Source organism: Gopherus evgoodei, chromosome 3, assembly GCF_007399415.2.
Source record: "Gopherus evgoodei ecotype Sinaloan lineage chromosome 3, rGopEvg1_v1.p, whole genome shotgun sequence".
Classification (NCBI taxonomy): domain Eukaryota; kingdom Metazoa; phylum Chordata; order Testudines; family Testudinidae; genus Gopherus; species Gopherus evgoodei.
The window spans coordinates 37,891,249-37,898,317 of record NC_044324.1 but is presented as its reverse complement, the minus strand read 5'-3'; the positions used below and the strand labels follow the sequence as shown (position 1 = coordinate 37,898,317).

The 7,069-nt window shown below is 39.5% G+C and overlaps 1 protein-coding gene across 1 annotated transcript in view; it reads left to right on the top strand.

Moving 5' to 3' along the window:
- Positions 1-328: 328 nt before the first annotated feature.
- Positions 329-7,069, top strand: part of GREB1 (growth regulating estrogen receptor binding 1) — a 95,459-nt gene continuing 88,718 nt past the window's right edge. Inside the window, 1 exon segment of the mRNA XM_030554378.1 lies at positions 329-702. The gene's annotated coding sequence lies outside the window, so the exon portion shown is untranslated.

Sequence of the window (7,069 nt, the reverse complement as noted above, 5' to 3'; positions counted from 1 at the left end):
AAAAGGTTTTCCATATACCTATGTACTGTTTAATTTCCTACCCATTTTATTTAGAAGACACACAGACAATGTAGCAACATATGTAACTTTCATTCTCCTGTTAATCTTTCCTTCTGTTAACGTAGTAGAGTCTTGTACAAACAGAAATCTTTTGTTCTCTTCAAGTATTTTTCTATCTGCATAATGCAAAAGGATGTTCCTGTTTCTTTAAAAAAAAATCTGTTGATGTTAATATTGCTTTAGGCCGACAGATTGATTTGTACCTGGCTGGGAGCAACATGACCTAGCAAAACACTTGAGTGTTAATAAGACATAAAGTCATACCATTTATCATGTAGCACAGAGGGCATACAAATTATAGAACAGCTTGATAGGTTGTATGAGAGTCTGATTATTTTGTTTTTGTCGTAGCTATAGAGCAGATAGCTTTGAAACCTTCCTGTGTTCTACTGGGACAGAAAAATGTTCATGTCATGACGACCTGACTGAATGTTCAGTTGCGCACTGCACTGACTCAGAAGCCTTAAGTGCTCCTAACCTATACTCCAAAGCAGCAGATTCTCCTAAATCAAAAGAAAGAAAACTCCATGAAGAAAGTTATTAGCAGTTATCACAGGTGTAAATCCTCTGGGATTGCAATCAAAATGTGAAACTTTGGGATTAACTCATTGGATGTAATCAGGAAGAATAACTTTCTGTAAGGTACAGTGTATTTTGCTTTGTGCAAACTTATTTATTTTTGTCTGTATCAGTAATATTTTCAAGATGAGAATTTTCTGATGCTAAAGGGATTCCATCAAAATATAAATTTTACTGCTATTAATATTATTATTCACACTTCTGCCTCATTTTATGTTACAAATAGCATTTTTAAATGCTGTAATTGAAAGAGTGTAAAAATTATCAGTGTCTCAGGGTTTGTTTGTTTTTTAACTTTATGCATTTGTCTGCACTATGTGTATCCTTTGTGTTATTGGTCAGTTCCCCTGTGGGGTGAGTGGCTCTCTCCCACAGAAACAAGGGAGACATTTAAATAAAGTAGAAAATTATTATTTTAAATCTATAAAAGCTGGGTTTAAAACAGGGAACTTGGACAAATTGTTTCAAAACTACTTTCAACTTTGTTTGTGAAAAGGCTGAGATTTCATGTTAGTGGTGTCCCTTTAACCAAAGATACATTGTTCTAAACACTGTGTGACAGACCCAGGCCAGTGGGGTACAGGAATCTGGTAGAGGGCAAATATACTGGTCACTGGATGAGTAGCTTTCTGTTCTGTGAGTGACCAGAGCAGGGGCTGCACTAGAGTAATCAGGAACCTGCTAAAACCAGTTAAGACAGACAAGCTGATTAGATCACCTGCAGCCAATCAAGGCAGGCTAATCAGGGCACCTGGGTTTAAAAACGAGCTCACTCCAGTCAGGCGAGGAGGAGCCAGAGGAGAGGAAGTGTGTGAGAGGAGCTGGGAGCAAGAGGTGCAAGGAGCTGAGAGTGAGAGGGTGTGCTGCTGGAGGACTAAGGAGAACAAGTGTTATCAGACACCAGGAGGAAGGTCCTGTGGTGAGGATAAAGAAGGTGTTTGGAGGAGGCCATGGGGAAGTAGCCCAGGGAGCTGTAGCTGTCATGCAGCTATTACAAGAGGCACTATAGACAGCTGCAATCCACAGGGCCCTGGGCTGGAACCTGAGTAGAGGGTGGGCCTGGGTTCCCCCCAAACCTCCCAACTCCTGATCAGACACAGGAGGAGTTGAACCAGACTGTGGGGAAGATCTCTGAGGTGAGCAAATCTGCCAATAAGCGCAGGACCCAAGGTAGAGGAGGAACTTTGTCACAACTGTGATTACATGTTTTTTCTGATGTACAGTTTTAAAGTAAATTATAAATAGAAATTATTTCCCGTATTTAAATGGTGACTGGATGGTGGTGGATTTTATCTCACAATGAAATAGTATCTAGAGCTATTACTATTTGTTATAACTCTTCAGCAGCTTCATCACAAACAGGATCCAAGATATTTTAGACTCCCTTCTGCTCCAACTTTTAACATGTATTTAGTCTTCTCCGTGTAAGACTGTATAAAAGTGTGAGTCAGATGGAGGAAATCTCTGAGGCTGTCCATGTGGAGTTCTTCTAGTCTTCTACTGGGGGAACAGAATTTGACTTCCTCTCTGGAATAAACTATTGCCCCCAAATCTGATGGATCCTGTAGGACCCATGGAAGCTGAGGGACAACTGCAGAGATTCTCCGCCTCCACACTGGCTTTGGACCTTGGAAGGACTCTCACAATCCAGTCCCTGTCAGAATGGTACTGGGGTGTGTAGGCAGCACTCTGAAGGAAAGATAATATATCCCAGGCTGTGTTACCTTTTCCTAAGAATCTCCATGGGGCTGGGATGGGGGACAATGTGCACCCCAAGTTTGCCCACTTCTCTGGCCTGCCCGGTCACCAGTGCCTCCTCAGACCTTTGAAGTATCTCTGTGAAGCCCAGAATAGGTGTGTTTGGGGCAGTACCTAGAGGCAGCTGAACCCCTCTTTTGTCCAGGAGCAAGACAATCTATGCACATAGGGTCCACTATGTGCATGGAGCTGGGAGAGGGTATGATCTGGGCCAATATTATCATGGGAACATTTTCCACTCAGCTTCTACCTGCTACTTCAGCCATCCGCTACTAGCCCTGGTTTGCCCCTTCCTGCTGCTTAAAAAACTCAATATGTTTTATACATGTAATTCTTTTTAAGGGAATTTGAAAGGGTGTCTAAAAGAGCTGCTTTAATCAAAAGCCAGAAGCTGATCAAAGCAACACTTAAAAGTCGAACTAGGGTCAGAGCAGAGCTGCTTGACGGGCAATAGGGTTGGGGATTTAGGCTGGGAGAGGAGTGAAGCATGTCAATTGAAATACAGTCGAAACTGCTGATTAGTGATTTTTTTTCTCTCCAGAGTAACACCTGCAAAGTTTATGAGATCCCGCAGGAAAATCAAATCTGCATTAGAATACATTGTTTCCTGCAGGGAGGAATGTCAAAGCATCTACAGGATGCAATGCTATTGCCTAAACGTATTTATTGCCACATCATATATTAGGCTTAGTCTGCAGTATTATCGCAATGCTGGACTGTCATCGAGCTCTACATATGCTTTTCAAGAAGTGGGTCCTAGTCCTGCTGCTGGGCTAGCAAGGGATTAAAGAATGAAATGTATGGTTGGCTATATTCCTAGACAAAAACCAACCAAACAAAAAAAAACCCTTAAACCAGAGTTAGGGCTGAGAATAGGTTTCCAATGAAGGCTAACAATGTCGTCAGAAGGTTATAGCTAAGAAACAAACAGAAACTAAATACCCAAACATCAATAAATGTTCAGTTAAGGATCTCCTAAAATCTTTTTACTGGCCTGGATCTTCTTCCTCCAGTCTATACCTCCCTTAAAATTAAGCAACACCTTTATTAAAGAGTTTTGTAACTGCTGTGAGAACCACTGTCAAGACTCACGTAATTCAGACTTAGTTTATGAGCTTCCCCCTTCTGTGATATGTAAAATGTGAGATTTAGAGAGGTTATCAGCATGGCTTTTCTGGAGATTAAGAATTCCACAAATTCAGCAGAATTTATAACTTTTCCCAGACATCTAAAATGAATTATAACCCCCAACCCCGACAGAGTTCCCAGTGTGCATTTTTGAATAACTCTTATATTTAAAAAGTAAACTTTATGAAAGTAGTTTAATATATGAGATCTCAATAAAGATTTCTGATTAAGACCCATTTGAACTTTGTATGGCAAGATTTATTACAAACTAGAAAAGTTCAAAAACAGAACTTTTTTTTTTCAAAACTGAATAAATATCAAAATTTCAAAACATCATAACTCAAAATGATTTGTATTTCTGGCTTCAAATTTTTCAAATAAATTCAGCTCTGGCTTGGGTCTACCATGAGAAACTTCAGGCTCAAAGTAGTTTATTCTTTACTTTATAAAGTAAGTTTTAAAAAGGACCAAAACTAAGTCTTAAAAGGGGAACTGTTATTCATGCTTAATTAATGAAAGGAGTCTGGTTGTAAATTGGAATCTTCTGTTTCTCCATAGAAGTATAACACCACAAGCTGTAGCATTGCAAATTTCTCTGCATTGAACTGCCAATAATGCCTCAGGCTGGACAATCAAAACTAATAAATGATCATATCCCTTCATTGATCTATTGCTTGGTGGATTTATGCAATATCTAGTTGCGCTTTCTGTATTGGTTAACTGTAGAGCTGGTCGGGAAATGGTGGTTCATTCCTGTAGAAAATTTAGATGAAACATTTTTTCATTTTTGTCAAAAGTTCCTGCAGGAATTTTGTAGGTTACAGTGAAAAATTAACCCCTTCAAAAAAAACTTATTTTTTTTTTCCAGCTGAAATTGTTCAGCCAAAGCCCAAAAGATTTTGATTTTTGGGCTGAAATTTTTCCTGTTTCAGTGGCCAAAAATGAAAAAGAAAATTGGTTGTAGGCAGAAAATGAGCCTTTGGTCTCTTGTGAGTTGTTTGATACCTTGTCTGTCTGAGAGTGGCAGCATTGCTTTCCTAGCAGGTTTTCCACTTTGGTATGGATGTTTTGGGGTGATTTTTCAGATGCACAGAGGGCAGTTAGGCAACAATGAGCACATACATTTTTCATTAGCAAAACCCTAGCAGGGACAGTTATATATTTATTGCAAAAGTATGTATATTAATCTTTGTGAAGAGTGCCAATGTTGAAGATAAAAAAAACTCCTTATTTTTCTCACTCTGGGCAAGGACACTAATTTCAAAGCCTGGATTTGAAATAGTTTTATTTTTAATCCAAAATTGCCAGAAAGCCTGGTGGTCCCCTTCCCCCTTTTGAGCTCTTCTGCATGGTATACTTGAAAGTTTGGCAACTTGCATTCTGAATTCTTACTGAGATTCTGTTGCCTGGAAACATGAGTCAGCAGAGGAAATCATTATCGGATCACTTTCAGTGCAGAAGAAATCCAGTTTCATGTTGAACTAGTTTTCAGGACCAAAATAACAAATGAGATAAAAATAAAAAGAACAGTAAAGAAAGCGGCAGCTCAGAGATCAGACCAGTACTCTTACAGCATATGTCTTTTTATGGAAACAGAAGCAAAACTGGTTGTGGCTGGACAAAGGGGTAGGATTATTTTCTGTGTCCTGGTCCTGTCATCAGCCTTAATCATCAACCTCTGTGTTCAGTGATGAGATACTTTCCAAATTGGTACTATTAGGAAGGAATTTCTGATCTAATTCCATTGGAGAGGTATGAATTCTAAGATATGATTACAGAAAAGGGTACTGTGGGAGTTCTAGCTAGGATAACTGTGTTTGATGTTAAAGTTTTAATGTTGCTTTTAAAATTGTAATGCTGAGGTGGGGCCTAGAGAATTGCCATAACCTGACTCCTAAGAGAAAAAGGAGATCTTTTCATGGTGAGATTCCATTAGCCTTTTGGAGCCTAATAGGTAAGTGACTACAATTAACACTTTGTATATATTAGAACTGACCACGGTATGACAACTCTGTCTGGTGACAACCTTCACAGTTTCAAAATTTGTTTTCATTCTGCAATGGAATGAAAAGAAAACATTTTGAATGGTTTTGTGAAAAGGATGAGGCTGGGTTAGGGCATTGGCCTACGTTGTGGGAGAGTCAGGTTCAAGTCCCTGCTCTGCCTGATTCAGAGTAGAGGTTTTTGTCCCAAATAATTGCAAATCAGGCTAAGTCTCCCACATCCTAGGTCAGTACCCTGACCACCTGGCTTCTCTCTCTCTGTAAAAACATTCCTGACAAAAGTTTCGCAGAAACTGATACAACTTCAAGGAACTAGCATATTTTGCCAAAATTTCAGTTTGGCGGAAATGTTCTAGCCGGTTCTACTGTAGATGTGTATAGCCCTATACACGCAACTAAAACCACACCATAGAGCACTACAGTGAATGACAATTCTGTGGTATGCCAGTGACAGCTTCCTTTTCTCTGAAGAGAACTGATATGGTTTTGTACATGGCTGTAGTATTTATAGTCATTTGAATATAATTTTATCAGCATGCAATCTTTAATGTGAGGTTTGTTAAATCAACATGCCTATGCAGCTCCCACCAGAATTTTGCTTAACAACCAAAGTCTAGTTCTGTTCTTTTCAACTCCTTTTTCTTCACTTGTGCGTAACTCTGCTGATGAAAGGTGCTGATGGGCATGCCCAGAGAATAGCTCCCATCATTTATCAATGGGACAAGTACAGCAAAGAGAGTGGACATGCAGCTTCCTCACACTGGCCTGCCATTATGTCTCGGTCCTCATTTAAAGGACGGTCTCTGGGAGTGAAAGTGCCCACTTTGGTGTTATTGAGAGTCAAATGGGAACCAATTAGTGCCATTTGTAGGATTTTTTTTTTTGTGATGTGGATGGCTAGCCACAGTTGAGCTAACTCAGTTATTTTGCATAAGCAAGCCAATCCCTATCAGATGAAGTGTAGTAATTAATGGGTCCTTTAGATGTCCATATTTGATTTCCGGAATAGAAAGGGTGTGAAATGAAAAAACATTACTAGACACTGTCCCTCTCTCTAATTTAATAAACTTATTGGGATTAACTTCCTGAGTGCATAAGTGTGTTTTAAAAGGACAGTGTCAATTACTCTTGGCAGATTTTAATTTTTTTTCTCATTTGTATTATTCTTAAATACCAAAATACCATGTCTCTCCTGACTGTTTCTTTTATCTTCCATTTGGTAACGATATATTTTTCTCTTCTCCTCCCATATTTCTTGGAGAACACTTGGTTCTACTTAAATAGATGCAGACTCCACTGGCCTCTTTTCCACAACCCCACTTTCTGCAGTCAGTAGGCCCCAGATCCACCAACGGACTTAGGCGCCTAACTCCCACTTTAGGCTACGAAATCCCAAATCCTCAAAACTCCTGCTGAGCTGACACCTAAAGTCCTTCAGCGCCTAAATTTACAACTTTAGGTAGCTAGGCAACTTGAAGTTTCTGCCTCTGGGCATGAGTACAACTACCTATGTCTGACAGCTGGCACCTCTTTCATGCAAA